The 15,670-nt window shown below is 41.2% G+C and overlaps 1 protein-coding gene across 15 annotated transcripts in view; it reads right to left on the reverse strand.

The window, feature by feature from the left end:
• Positions 1-15,670, reverse strand: part of ZBTB20 (zinc finger and BTB domain containing 20) — an 848,072-nt gene that overhangs the window by 68,012 nt on the left and 764,390 nt on the right. The window contains exon 1 of one of the 15 annotated variants that reach the window (XM_018040565.1): positions 10,373-11,378. The exons of the other annotated variants lie outside the window; for them this stretch is intronic. The gene's annotated coding sequence lies outside the window, so the exon portion shown is untranslated. Of the gene's footprint in view, positions 1-10,372; positions 11,379-15,670 lie in introns of those variants that run through there. 15 annotated transcript variants of the gene reach the window in all.

The following is a 15,670-nucleotide window of genomic DNA, read 5'->3' on the forward strand; positions in this document are numbered from 1 at the left end:
TTATATAAGGTATGAAAATAGTAGGATAAAGGTAAAAATGCTATAATAGAAAATTCTGTGCTGGTCTTTCATTAAAATTCATAACAATGTATGAGAGTATTAGTAGCAATAAGCAATAATAAGCATTTTTAAAACTGGAATTTTTATTGTGGGAGATTACTGGGTTGGTGAAGCTAAATGGCTTAGCTATTTTCCTGTCATGCCCCTGTTCAGAGTTGCCGTTCTAGACAATTTACACGTTTGAAAGTGAAAATGAAGGGTGACCTGACTTTTGAATGTGTCCTAGGCCACCAGGGCAAGGTTGTTGCCATCTAAGAACCATGGGCAGTTTCTGCAGTACAATATCTTAATTTCTTCTCTTTGTGGTAAAATAGTTAACTTTTATATTCTACACGCAATCTGAGGTCTCCACAACTTTCTCCTGTTGTCACATGTGGTGGAGACAAGGGGACACTATTGGCAATCTTTGCACTGATTTAGACACATCAAAGCTTATGTGGTACTTCCATGGACACGTTTTAAAAGTGAATTCTCCCCACCATGAGTTTACAAAGATGAGAAGAAGACTGGGGCTGGGGAGGGAGGGTAAAGTTGCCCAGCTAATGAGCAGTAGAGTTTAATCTAAAAAAACATGATTTTCAGTAGAAAATCTTTTATCACCCAAAATGTCCCTGGCTGCCAACAAGCTCTGTGGCGAATCTGAGAAGTAGAGGATTGGATGGGAAATCAGAAATACCTTGTCTTCCTGGATCTGATAAATACCAGTTGTGTGATCTTGGTCAAATCACTAACTTTTCTGAGTCTTATCAAATCATGAACGAGGAAACAATGAATGATATAATTACCTCCTAGCCATGAAATCTTTCACCTGTACAATGATACTGATTAATAATGGGTGCATGGCCTATCTCCCAAAGTTGTGAGCTAAAGTAAGCTGATGTACACTGAAGTGCTTTGCATTCTGTGAACTGTGGAATCAACATAGTCTCAAAGAATGGCCACTGGAGGGATTAGGGAAGGGCCTCTGTGTGTGTCCACATGTACAGCCAGTCCACTTCCACTCGGGTCTGGGGATAAGCTGTGATAGAGCACTGGCAGAGGCTCAAAGCCCTCCCCTTCCAGGGAGCTGCTCAGTGTCACCGAAGCGAAGTTAACTTGAGTAGGTGAGCCAAACGTTCAAGTTCCAGCTCTGCTGAGTAGAGGCCACAGAGAATCCTGAGCCGCCCTGCGGGTGACAACCGCTGCTCCTCCAGGTGTGCTGAAACACTGGGGAGACCCGGGAGGGCAGCACAGGAACCGGGGGAAGGCGTCAGACCTCCCTGCTGCCCAGGCCCAGTTTCCTCCTGCACACACAGCTCCATCCCACGCGACGTCACCTGGCAGCCCCAGGAGACAGAACAGGCCCAAAAAGAGCAGGAGCCTCCCCGCTGGGTAACCTAAGTGCTCTGACGGAAAGACAGAGGGTATCAGCAGAGTGGCTGTACTGAGTCGGCATTGATTTCTCTGGCCTTTGTCTGCATCTGGTTTCCGTCTCGTTTGGAGGTGGTTACTGTTACTACAAGCAGCATGAATCATGTCTCTGTTAAAAAACAGAGCTTCAATTGTCTTACATAACTCCTGATAACTGAACGTCTAATAATAGCAAGCCATTTACAGGTAGAGAGTCTGTCTTCCTCCCAGACACACACGCCCCCCGCACACACACACACACACACACACACACACACACACACACTACTCCCAGTGTCTCACAGTAAAGTGAGGCAGGCAGGCAGGAGGCAGAAGGAAAAGGGGACAACACAATCGACTTCGGAGGATTTGAAAAAATAATGAATAATCATGCATCACGGGACCTGAGGACCAACATGTTTAACTAAAGTAAGTTTTACAGACTGTAAGAATCAAGCATTCTTCTTTAATGTATATGAAACAGCAAGGAATCCAAACATACCTCCTCTAGCATTCTATGACTGTATAAAACCCCCAGACTCCAAAGACGGGAGGAAGTGCAGGGGCTAGGAAGGAGAAGTTTTACTGAATTTGAAACTAGCTTACAGCAGGTAGGTTTAATCTTCCAGGCATTTTTCTCCTCTCCTTTTTGTGTGACCAGAGAAAGATATCTCAAAGGTTCCTGGCTATAGGTATTATGCAAAATTCCGGAGAGTGAAGAGCGACTGGAAACATGGCTGCAGTGTCCCACTCTGCAGGAAATGCCTTGTCGGGTGCTATTCCCTGAGCCTCTGTCTTTGGGACGGAGAACCTCGCATCTGAAGACTTGTGTTTTTCCCATGAACATAATCTCTGCCTTGCAGGTCAAGATGAGGTCATACATGGGGGGGTCATATGAGTGGGGGTCTTAATATATGACCCCCACTCCACCACCCATTAAGGTGATGACCAAAGAACAAAAGAAGAGGACAGGCTGAAAAGAATGACTCAAAAATTACGAATCTAAGTTTTCCTTTAAAACATTTATTTGATTGAGGGGGAAAAAAAAGGGCTCTAGATAGCAAGCTAAAAAGTGAATGAGAAAAAAATAATCTAAATTTGTATCATGTATGTCTCCATTTCCTTATCATGACCATCTTAAGAACACATCGATTCAGGCTATGTTTTTGGAGTATGCATTCCCAGGAGCCCAACAGCTCTGAGAAACTGGACCAAGGGAGGACTTCTTGGAAAATCATCGAGAGGCTACATCTAGTCACTCATCTGGGCTAGGACCACAGAAGGAAATGTTCTTCTCTGTTTTCATTGTTCAACAGCATGAAACAGGGAGCTTGGCTATTTCAAACCAAAGAATGGCCTAGGACACACCCACTTTGAGGACCAACACCTGGGTTATTCTGTAGTCTCTTCAGCTGTTTAGGAACGCAAAAGGCATATGGATATAGTTATGTGTCAGGATGGCTGTGTGTGCCCTCAAAATAGGATTTATTCTGCCTATTTCCTTTTGGAATATGTCCCACATCCATAAGCAAAAGATTTTTGCATAAGAGGAGGAAAGAGGAGAAAGAAAAACAATAAACGAGAAGAGAGGAGTAGGAAAGAAGATGACTAACGTCCCATTATCGCCGCCTGCAAACCTGGCAGGAGCGGACACAAAACCTCTAACTACTGCTGTCTAGTAGTCTTTGCTACGTACCATGTGGATATGATTTCTGAAGGAAATAAGTTCTAGATTTTTCTCATGAATATCCAAATGCAGAAAGCAGGGGCTCTTGACCATTAAATCACCCCCACATAACAGCAGTGGAAGGTAACCGATGGGGCTAGACTCTTACTTCATTCACTTTGTGAATTAAATTGCTCTCAGAGCTGGTATGTTGGTGGACTAGATGTTATAATAAAAACAGCCACGAGACACCACACTTTCTTTCAGGTGAGGCTTTTCCCTCTACCTACTGTGAATGTGCTGTTGAATGATTCCTGTTTCTGGAAGAGCAGGTGGCTTGCCTCCTCCTTTTCTTGGCCTCAAAAGCCAGCCTCTTCTACAAAACTGTGAAGCGATTACACCCACCTGAAATTTCAGGGCACTGTTCACCATGGTATGTTTGGCATTCAAATTAGGATTTGGTGGGCCAGACACATTTAAAATGTCAGAGTGGATTGTTATATTATTTTGCATTGCAATAGTAATAGTGTTCTGGATTGTGGCTGACAAGCAGATCATAACCATATGCAGTGCAACAAGCCACATGACACTGTATCAGAAGTTTAGAGGCAATATTTTCCAATGACCCAGAGATTTTTTTTTTAATAGAGAAAAGATGGATGCTTTCCCCACTTTCAATATTTTTCAAGTATTTATTGAATACCTATTGTCAGTGATGGACTTTTTATTCATAGAAGGGAGCTGGGCTATGCCAGACTCTCACCATGTTCTTTCTCTTTTAACACTGAACAAAATATCAGTAAAATATCAAGTACAGCATTTTTTTTTTAAACCTGATAGGCAATCAGTATGTAGTAATTGGCCATGCAGATGAGAGAAAGAACTGGTGATCGTGATGGCAGTGGGAAGCTTCCTTACAAAAGCACGTTAGTTAAGAACATTTCGGAGACAATTCAGGGAATCTCTGCTGACTCAGTGGTAAAGAATCCACCTGCAAAGAAGGAGATGTGGGTTCGATCCCTGGGTGGGGAAGACACCCTGGAGAAGGAAATAGTAAACCATTCCAGTATCCTTGCCTGGGAAATCCCATGGACAAATGAGCCAGAGGGGCTACAGTTCATGGGGTTGCAAGAGTCAGACGTGATTTAAGACCTAAACCACCACTATCAGGGACAATTCAGAGGGAATACCTAAGCAGATCTGGTTTGACCTATTTATGCATTCCAACAAATATCTAGAATTCTATTAACCTTCAAACACCTAATAACATGGTCATGCCATTTTTACAGGAATTTTTTTTTTTTTAAAGAAGAGGCATCTACATTTATGTAGTAAGCTTCTCTGTGTTTGTAGAATACTCAAAATACTTCTGAACATGCTAAGTCACTTCAGTCGTGTCCAACTCTTTGCAACCCTATGGACTGTAACCTGCCAGGCTCCTCTGTCCATGGGATTCTCCAGGCAGGAATACTGAAGTGGGTTGCCATTTTCTCCTCCAGGGGATCTTTCCAACCCAGGGGTCAAACCCAAGGCTCCTTTATCTCCTGCATTGGCAAGGGGGTTCTTTACCACAAGTGTCACCTGGAATCCTAGAATACTTCTGAGAACCCATCTTACATTTTAGAACCATTTCTAAGACTCCAGTAATTTATTATTTTGAAATCAACTTCAGTGCTTCCCTGGTGGTCCAGGGGTTAAGAATGCCTGTCAATGCAGAGGATGTGAGTTGGGTCCCTGCTCTGGGAAGATCCCACCTGCTGCAGAGCAACTAAGCCTGTGCTCTGGAGCTGTGCCAGTGCGCTAGAGCTGGTGAGCCACAACTACTGAGCTCTCATGCCCCAACTGCTGAAGCCCGCATGCCCTGGAGCCCAGGCTCCAAGAGAAACCACAGAATAAGAAGCCCACACATCACAATGAAGAGAAGCTTCTGCAGCTAGAGAAAGCCCTGAGCAGCAACGAAGACCCAGAACAGCCAAGTATACAGAAATAAACAAAATAAACTTCAAAGCAGTTAATTAAGGAGCTCATTGATAATCATGATACACAAAGTGAGGATGGTGGGATAACGCAAAGTTAGAATTCTCCAAAATGACTGCATAGAAACTGAAGAAATGACGGCCCATTTGGTTGGAAGGCATCTGACTATAGATCAGATATGTGGGTCCCCAGTCATGTTTGTCAAGTGCCTTAGATAAGACACTGGAGAAGGAAATGGCAGCCCACTCCAGTATTCTTGCCTGGAGAATTCCATGGACAGAGGAGCCTGGCAGGCTATAGTCCATGGGGTTGCAAACAGTCAGGCACGATTGAGTGATTATGACTCACTCACTTAGATAAGACAAGTCATCAAACTTCTCTTGAATCTCACTTTCACTTGCATAAAACAGGAGTCCTGGATCTGATGGTCCCTGATTCCTTCCAGTTGTAACATCTGATGATTTTAAAGTAAGGAAAGATGACAAAGTAATTCCCGCTTCCTCTCATTTTGCTAAACAGTTTAGGGTTGCTTTCCCCTGATCTGTGACTACGCGGTTCGCAATCAGTTTTAGGTTTCTGGGTTCTAGAAGTCCCACAGTAAATTTTCAAGTCATTTTGCCTATGTACATGAGAAAATGATAGTGAAACAACTCTTTCTTTCCTTCCATATCACTGTTTCTTCTCATATCAGACTCACACGTCTACCATAAAAACACAATCATCCTCGTCACAGGCCCTCACTCAGGCTCATGCAAGCTTATCAGATCGGGTTATTTCTGTATTTATGTCCTGGCTATTTTTTCTCTTCCAACTTGTTTATGAAATCCCTGGTAATCATAAAGCTGCAAAAACAAAAACAAACAAATAAAACAGCTCTGTTTGAATAATTTACTTCAGTCAAGGGAATATAAGAAAACATTCTAACGGGGGAAAAGCTTTAAAAATAAAACACTCCCATACCCTAGAAAAGACTAAATAAAATGTTTTATCAGTGATAACTGCATATGTTGTTATTCTTTTTCATCACAGGGAATGTTACATATTGGGTTCATGGTCTATTGTACAGACGTGGATATTTTCCTCAATATTTCTCAGGCCACTGCATCCTTGAAGCCAAGAAGGCCCAGAGCCCGTCGAGCTGGCTTTACATAGACAAAGGAGCCACACAGAAAACCCAGTACCTGGGGCTTATATCATATCCTGCCTAGGCACTCCAGTGCTCATGACTCGTTCTTTTCCATCTGCGTCCTGTTCCTTTGCTGTTTGATTCCCTTCACCTAGAATGCCCTTTCTTTGCCTCCCTTTACTGCTCAAAATTCTCCCTATCTTTCAAGACCCACCTAGCTCAAGCCCCACTTTAAAGAAGCAACTTGGGTTGATCCAACTTGGGACCCAGGAATAATTTTCATGGCTAGCAATCAATAATCAGCCCTTGTAATAACTGGAGTCGCTGAAAACACATATCTAAGAAGTTCTCAGAGAACACCAGAGAAAGAAGTTTTAGAGTTGCAGGGTCCTCATAAAAGGAGAAAGAAGGCTGGCTTTAAGAAGAGGTCCAACATAGAAGCTGTGGTACATAAAGTAACAGTTGTAGCCTTGTAAAGAAAGGTTGTATCTTGTGCAGCAGGGACTTTTTTTTTTAGAATTGCCTGACCTTTTATTTTTTTTAAAGAAAGTGGAAGATATTCTTTCTCGAGAGTTAAGACACTGGATATAGCAATGCATAGTATCATGAAGTTTGATTGCATTAATTATGAAGCTAAAATATCAAGATCTTAATTAGAAAGAAAATGGGGCAGAGAGTAAAAAGGCAAAGACAGAGGTGTGTGTATAAAATCTGAATTTCATCTCCCCCTACCCCCACCTCAGTCCAATGGCCACACCACGCACTATGATAAACTCTGCCAGCGCTTCGCTGAGCTTAAGTGATGGGCCATGATATATTCTGATAGTAAAAGACTGAATGAAGCTAAGGAATGCTGGATGCTGTTATACATGTATATGATTTTATTTATGTGTATATTTTTATATCTATATATACAAACATATATATTTGTATGATGTTTGGCAACCGCACCCATGGTATTCCTGTGAAGTAGGCATGTGGTAAACATAATTAGCCCATTAAACAGATGGTAGGGCTCTGGCATATCTCACCATATTCTAAAACGGTGGAGCTGTGAGCAGGGACTGGAGAGGGAGTGCAGTTTGATATACGGGTAACTGCAAATCTCTGTGAATTGCTACTTTCCTGAAGACAATCTGGGTAGGTTGCATTTGGCTGAGAACTGGGGATGGTTTGGGAAGCTTTAAAAATATACAAGGGGACAACTTTTCACATTCATTCAGATATAGTATCTTCATTTTTACTCACTAGAGACATTTTTTGAAAAACAGCTTTTTCTCTTAACTCATCTGTGTTCCAAGCAAACTCTCAAATTGCTGAGCAGATTAAAAAAAAAAAAGAAAAAAAATCTACATGCCAAGTAGAAACAGCGGGTAAAAGACTCTTAAATTGTCTTTTACAAAGTGCACTCTTGGAAAGGATCAAGTTGAAAAGAGGTTTGGTACCATAAACATAAACACATAGCTGTCACTGTAGTTCAGTGACCGGATAGGTGCAAAAGCACGTGTGAGGAACTTTGACCCGGCTGAATTATGTGGCCATGGCATTGCCACTCCAAGGTACAGCTGGCTGCAGGGAGCCTGTAATCAGTATTCTAGTTCAGTTCTTGGTCAGCTGAAATAGGGGCTAGCAGAAGTGAAAGAGTTACTAAAAGTTAAGACTTGCATTTACAAATGTATTTGAACTGGCTTCAAGAAGACATGAAACATCAATACATCTGGAGACTAGAACTTGCAATTGACTGCTCTTTACCATCTGGTCTCAAGAACATTTTCTGCTTGGAAGTTGCATAAGCAATGAAAAAACATACAAACAACTTCCTGTACCATGCCTTTGGTCACTCATGATGACGCATTACAAAGTAAACCAGCTAAATATGAGCAACTCTGCCTTACTCCAGATGACAACATACATTATGTAACTAAGACCAGTGACAGAGAACATCTTTATTTTAAGACATTTAGACTAAAAAAATTTCAAGAATAAATATCCTTCCTTGTAAGGTGTTGGTCGAGTAGTTTTGGCTAGATTGGTTTTTAATGTCACTACAAAATCATATCTATTTTTTTATAAATTGAAAAAAGAAAAACAAAAAAAGCTATCCTGGGGAGTCAAATGGTCATATATTTATATTTTAATGACACAAACTTGCCTCTTTAAGCAATAAAATATGTTACACTTTTTTAAAAAATAGAGAAATTTTATGTATCCCTGTTTTCTTAAACATAGTAGGCTGTTATCATTTATGTTTCTTCTTATAACACAGGGTCATCCTTGCAAAGGCCCATTACCCCTGTTTTTCAGAATACATTTCTGTTTCTCTTGAGAATCCACCTCTTCTCTCACTGTTCAGTCTAACGGCCACAGGAACTGCAGCCCATGGTCTATGGCCATACCTCAAAGTGTCACTGTCCCAGTTTTAAAGAGTCATCTCCTTCTTACCTTTTACGGTAGGTATATTTTCTACTCTGCTTTGGATTGGAAAATCAGATAAACGAGTGCTATAGAGACAATATTACCTGTAAGGGTTTGGTTGGAAACTTGGGGACACTCATTTTGATGTTTGAAGATCTTATTTATTTCTTTGTTCAGGATTGTAATTCAGAAGTCTGAACTGCAAGAAATCAGACTTCCAGATATTACTGCATAACACAGTGTGACATTTATGCTTTTTTATTGCAAGGGTTTTTATTTTTGAAGAGGTTACCCAGAAATCCATTTTTGATCATTTTATTTGTTAAGTCTCTGATCCATTCCATTTCACTCCCTTGATTTCTGCAAGCAATGGAACTAACATGATAATGTTGAGAAGTAAATAAATAACACATTTTTAAGGATAAGATGGCAGAGTCTTGGTAATTAACTGCATCATAGGGATGGAAGCAAAAGTATAGTCATTGGAAAATTTCTCTGGACTTCTAATTTTTTCCTAGATTTTGAACAGGACTCTGGCCTTGCTGAATATTAGAAAAACATTAAAAAACTATAAAGCTATTTATGTTAACCTAAGCATTCAGAAATGTATTAATAACATCTGATTATCCTTTTTCCCTTTCCCGTAAAGAAGAAATCACTGTAATTCACAATCTGTGATAGTTGGGATAGGTATTTTGTTGAAATTTACCTTTTTCCTCATCTCTGAAAATAGGATTTCAAAGTAAACTAATACTGTTAAACTGTTGGGAGGGAAGGAAGAGAACAATGTTTAACTTATAGGAGAGAAAAATGAAAACTTACAATATTGAAAAATACTCATTCTTTATTTGCTACTGAAAATTCTTATTTATTGATATCAGTGTTTAAGAAACTCTACCTGTGAACACTTTGAAACGTCAGTTCAAGTCACATTAAAATATTCCATGGTTCATACTTTCAGCCAGTTCAGATTGGTCTCTCTTTCCCAGTTTATCTGAACTGGTGAAGGTCTATAAAATAAACATCGGTAGCTTTCGAGAGTTACATTTTTACTTGTTTGACATATTGTGGGTTTTTGTAATAGTGCTTATATGATAAAAAGAAACACCAAGTGTGAGAACTATTTGTTAGAGATTATGTTTGGATCAAGAGAGTTTGCAAGAAACTATCAATTTTACATCAGCCAAGGTTACGCAGACTAAAGCAGAAGTTCCACCCATTCTCCACAACAGCATCTGAAGACATGGTTAATGAGCTCCGAAATTCATTCACAATGTTGCTAATCTTTTAGGAACCTTATAACCTTGCCCGACATTTCCATCATCATGGGAGAAAAACCTTGACAGAATTAGAACCTGTCATCATGATCTCCCTTCCTTCTAGCGATTCACCTATTTTTTTTTTTTTTTTTGGTATTGGAATAGTCAAAAGACTCCATGTTTTGAAATTCCATAGAAGACTTAACGATTGAATAATTTTCTCACATCTCTGTTTGCACTTTCGTAGTCTGGTTGCATTGATTTGTGTCTCATAAGTAGACATTTCCTTTGTTGGTTACAAATCGATGCTATAGAACAAACCTGCCAGTGCATTCCCACTTCCCCATCCCCTCTTGCACTCTGAAAAACAAAGGACAGTTTTCTTCGAAAAATTAATTTCATTGGTTGGTAATATATTTTTTAAAAAGAGAGAGAAAGACCCAGAGGTTAAAAAAATGTCTGGGAAAAAGAGCTCCTCACCATCTAAAACAGAGACTGCCTAGTGGGAGGGCAGCACTCTATCCTCCTGGTTTGCTTCCTTAATGCGATCATGGTCCTCACTTTCATACATCGCAAGGCTGCCCAACACAGCACACGGTGAAGCCACAGTCAGATATGATTTCCTGGCAGGAAAGAAACCAAAAGGCAGGACAAGTTGAAAGTATTCTGCCTTTATTCAAATCTTCTAAGATGGGGCACAAGGGAAGATAATTTTTTTTTTTTTTGGCTAGGAGGGAAAAAGCACAGGCTTTCTTTAAGTGAATGTGAAAACTGAGTTCTGAAGATACCCTGGCACTTTTACCCCAAGTGGATAAGCGCAAATAAAGAAGGACAAAGAAGTACTATCATCATTCTGAATGCTCTTGCCTGCACTTAGCTACAGGTGGAAAGCAAGCAGGCACGATTTGAATTACCTAGATTAAAAGAGCAATTTTCTATCCTCTTTTTTTTTTTTTCCTTTTAAAAATAGCCAATCGATTTTGGCCTAGCTACTGCTGACTGTACTGGGTCCATTTTCATACACCACTGATTAAATGGTGTGCTCGTGGCTCAAGGCACCCGAGCAGGAGCAGGCAGAAGCTGCTGAAGGAATGAGGATGGAGACCGGAGGCCACAGCGCAGAAAAGCCACAGGTTCACACTCACTGGGGCCTCACAAAGGCCGTAATTACTAGCGCTGGACTGTTGATAGCACATTTTAGACTTGGACTAGCTGAATATAATTCTGGGAGTTTAAAGCCTGGAATTCATTTAGCTTTTTAAATTCTGACCTTAAGTATCAAAGGAAAAAAAAAATCAAAGTCCTTTTTTTTTTTTTTAAAGAAATATGGATAGGGAAAATACTCTGTCCTAAATTATGATGACATCTGACACGAAGCTGGGAATCTGCTTCTCAGGAGCTAGCTTAATTTAACTGCTTTATGAAGAAGTTACATTTTCATCTGTTACGGAATTAGTCATCTACCCAAAGAGGATCCAGTTGCTTGGAGCCCTTGGTGGGTGAAACTGCATGAAAATGAAACAGAATACAGGACTTTTATGCAGGGTGACTCTATACTGAGATTCGTCGAGCAGTCCTCTGAAAAGAGAGACCTCTACTATCTCTGGAAAATAACCATCTTAGTTATGATGAGAAATCTTCAGAACTTAACCAGAATCTGTGTGGCTGGGAAAATAAACTCAGTAGGGATTTTCTCAGATCATTCTTAGAGAGACTCAACATCTACAGAAGTGTCTTCAGAAAAAGACAAGTCCACCTGACCGCTGAGGCTGTAGCTCAACAGTGGATCTGAGGACATGGGGACTGGGTCTGGGAATTAGCAAAATCCATTTCTAAAAAGTCAACCTACTTTTTTTCCCCCACACCTACTGCTTCCTCTCTCCCTTCCCTCCTTTTTTTTTTTTCCCCCTCTCCCATTATTGTTTACTTAATTTGAAATCTGGCCTTATTGTGGACAGAACTGTATCCAGAGGTACTATTAAGATCAGAAATTTCAGGCAGAAAGATTTAATGAGGGGCTTAGGAGTTTTTGGAGAGGAATAGGAAATTATTTAGAGAGAAACGAGGGAAAAACTAAGAAGTTAAGTATCAGAATTAGCATGACCTCTGGAGACTAGCTTTTGCGAGACACAGAAGGTCTGCACTCTCCAGAACAAAAACAAACAGGAAATAACAGGGCCAGAGCTGTCTCTCTCCCCCATACCTCCCTCCCAAGTAAACTTAGGGAAAACAAAACAAAACAGAAATGTGTTCAGATCAAAAAGTTTTCTTTCAAATGCTAGAAAGTGACCAAAGTAAAAGAAAAGAGAGTTGGTTTTAGAAGGTAAAATGTCAAAGGGACATCATATTTTGCGGAGAGGAGAAACTAGGGATCAAAGGTGCCCACACAGTCTGGGGAAAAGTCAGGGTCTCTAGCTGATAAGGAAGGATGGAGCGGACATGTGGCGAATTAGAAGGCTAGAGGAGAGAAAGGGCTTTGTTTCGGGCAGTCCACTTTCTGGAGGAGGGGTGGGGAATGTTGGGGAACATGACTCCTCCTGGGGTGCGGGGGAGACAAGAGGCTGAGAGGAGGGAAGGGAAAGAACCAAACTAGGGAGTCATCTGGGGGCATAGAGTCAGGTCAGGGCTCATTCTGGATGATAAGAGACTCTGAGAACCTGGTTCTGAGGTTTAGAAAAAATGGTCGCTGGAACGGATGGCTACCTACAGGCTTAACAACACACTAAGTTTTTTCATTTCCAAACCTGATGCTGACGTCCTGCCTAGAGCAGCAAGCATATGCACGCAAAACTTCAAAACGCCACCAAATGGGGGTTTGGGGCCAGAACGGGGGTGTGTGAAACATGCCACCTTCCTCATGCACACCCCAGGACAGCCCAGGGCTCCAGCAGGGAAACTGCCAGCGAAAGCAGAGACTTCCAAGCCACCCCACAAAGATAAACCACCCCAGGTCCCCAGCGACTGCAGGCAGCAATGGGGACAGTTTCCATGTTCCAAAACTAATTCGACAGTAAGGAGTGTCTGTAAGAATAAAAGCGGGTGGGAGTGGAGGATGGAAATAAAAGGGGAAAAAAGTATCCTTGTTGAAAGTTTTAAATTACAGGCTCAGTAAAAAACTGGCATTCCACCACATCCGGTCTAGTTACCAAATGGAAAAATAGGGTCATTAACATGTTTATTTGAATTACATTAGTCCTTCTCTTTCATATTTAATTTATTCTGCTAGAAAACACACACACACACACACACACACACACACACACATGGCTCTGCAGGCTAGTGAAAGGCAGGGGTGTAATGGATCAGGGAGCTAAAATGCAATGATCTTCACCCATTATCTACCCTACTAAGGCTTTTCAGAGCTTACTAGGATCATTCAGGGAGTCTGCCTCAGGAGCAGGGAATGGGTACGGAAAGAAGTAAGGCACAGATGCCACTGAGTTACTGAAATACTGAAGTGCATTTGAAGCAAGGAGTTGGCGTGGGATTTTAATAGAAAGGAAGTTCAGGAAAAGAAGAAAAAGCTCGGATAGGTGACTTCTTCTCTGGACTGAATGTCCAGATGCAAGGTTGAGGCTAGGGCTCTTGAACAGTCTCCACCTGACAGGGACGGCGTAGAACACAGAGAAATATCTGTGTTATTGGCATTCTGGGTACTAAAAGGTTAAGTCTTCACGATGAACTCATGAGTCTTGCTGTGGTCCAAAACAGTTCCAATCAGCCTAAGTATAAGCAAGTCTAATGCAATACATTAAGGGGAAAATGAAATAAAGTATATTTTTAGGATGGTATCTACAGATTACCTGGTTGTCACTGTAGTCTTGGCAAGACCAGCCCTTGCTCGGCAAACTCATTATACTTGCACACATGATTTAATCAGTTTTCCTCATCTATAAAATGGGACCATGAACAGTTACCACAGAGTTGAGAGGAAGGAGTAGGACAATCTATGTAAAAGTGTTCTCCAAAGCACCGTACACATGTAAGACATTCTTATTTCCTGAAAGACCGTGGTGCCAAGTACAAGCCAAACAATGAGGCAAATATTCTTAGAAACAGAACTGGAAACAAAGCAGGTAATGCTCTGACTAAACTGAGGGGGACACGGATCTTCCATCTCAGTGCTGACTGGTTGCATCGCTCGCTACCTGCAGGGATTTCTCACCGGGATGCTGACCTGGAGTTCACAGATTGCCTTCACAGTAGGCTGCCACCCACTCAGAATGAGTCATATAAAGTTCAAATCTTTGTGCTAGGATGCTAATGTAGAGGTAAGCAGGTTTAGGCTTCTCAGTTGCAGATTTCTGCTGGAATTGTCAAAATGGTAGCCCCCTCCTTTCACTGTCAGTCAGCCCAACCTAGACTTTGTTCTGGGCCCACGAGTGCTCCAAGCTCAAAAGTTCCAGTTTCAGTGGAACAAAGTGGATAGATCTTAGGATCTCCAAAACGTGTAAAAATTTCAGCCTCTACCTTCCCATTTAGACAAGTTTCTCACTTTGCCACAGACAGAATCACATTTTCGGTTATGATTCTTCCTTTTGGTCCTGTTTGTTGGATATTTTGCCAGCTGCCTCTAAGCTGAACCTTGGCTCAAATACAACTGTGTTCACATTCAGGTCATTCTGGTTTGAGTCCAGAATGACTATACTTAGGATGTAATTTTGACAGAGGATGGGAGAGTTAAATGACAACAACTCTAGTAAAGATAACGGTGGCCCATTGGTGGGACATTGTTTCTGGATGAAGCACTTCAATAAACAAACCAGCAAGCAAATAAATAGATAAGAATACGAGGAAACTCAGAATCAACAGAAAAAAAGTCATCATATAAGATGAAGATTTCCATTTATAATGACCAAATCCAGGAAGGGATATGATATATGTCCATAAAAACATGATAGGCCTGGGTAGTGTTTAGTATCTGTGATACAGACATTATCTTATTACTCTTTGAAAGAAACAATTTAAAGAAAAGTAAAAAATGCTTTATACAGCAGGCAGTAAGCTTATAAAATTCATTAAAGGTTGATGACAGAAATAGTATCATGAAGGCTTAGCTAAATTCATGGATAATAAGTCTATAGTGGTTTGTTCAGGCAAACTAGGATGTCTGGAGGAAAGCAACTCTAATCCTTGAAGTCAGCAAAGGACAACTGTGTCTTATATAACAATTCCCTGGGCCTGTGATCAGAAGGTGTGTGCTGAGCTGAAACGTCCATGGGCCCACCCAGTGGGGCTTTTCTCACAACCATATGCTCTTAAGAAACTGGGGGCAGAAGACAGGCTGAGGCCAGATGTGCCACAAATTTTGCAACCTACAGCCACATGTGTGAGACTGCCCGAGACGTGCCTTTGTCTGTAGTAACTGCTATCATCTCCATGTTACAGATGACAGAACGAAGGATCAGAGAAGTTCGGAGAGGAACAGGGATTTAATAATGGTTACTCAGATCTGGGATGTGAATTCAGGATTATCTGCTTCCGAAGCTGCGCTGCTCCACTGTTGCTGCTTTCTTCCCAGTAACCTGATGCACTGACAGCTTACAAATGACCAGTGTCACTTGTTAAAGCTATATGAAGTCTTGCTCTTCATGTCCTTCCATATCTAAATTGTATGTGCAGTAGTTTCTTGCTAAGAAACATTCACAGCTTTACATTAAGATGACTCCGGGTCTCATCAGGAGGGAACAAAAAGAAGCAAGCAGATCATGGAAAGGTAAAGGCCTGTGGCTAGTAACACAGAGAGCCATGCATTACTATTCAGTACCCCTGATTATG

This window comes from Capra hircus, chromosome 1 (genome assembly GCF_001704415.2).
Source record: "Capra hircus breed San Clemente chromosome 1, ASM170441v1, whole genome shotgun sequence".
NCBI lineage: Eukaryota > Metazoa > Chordata > Mammalia > Artiodactyla > Bovidae > Capra > Capra hircus.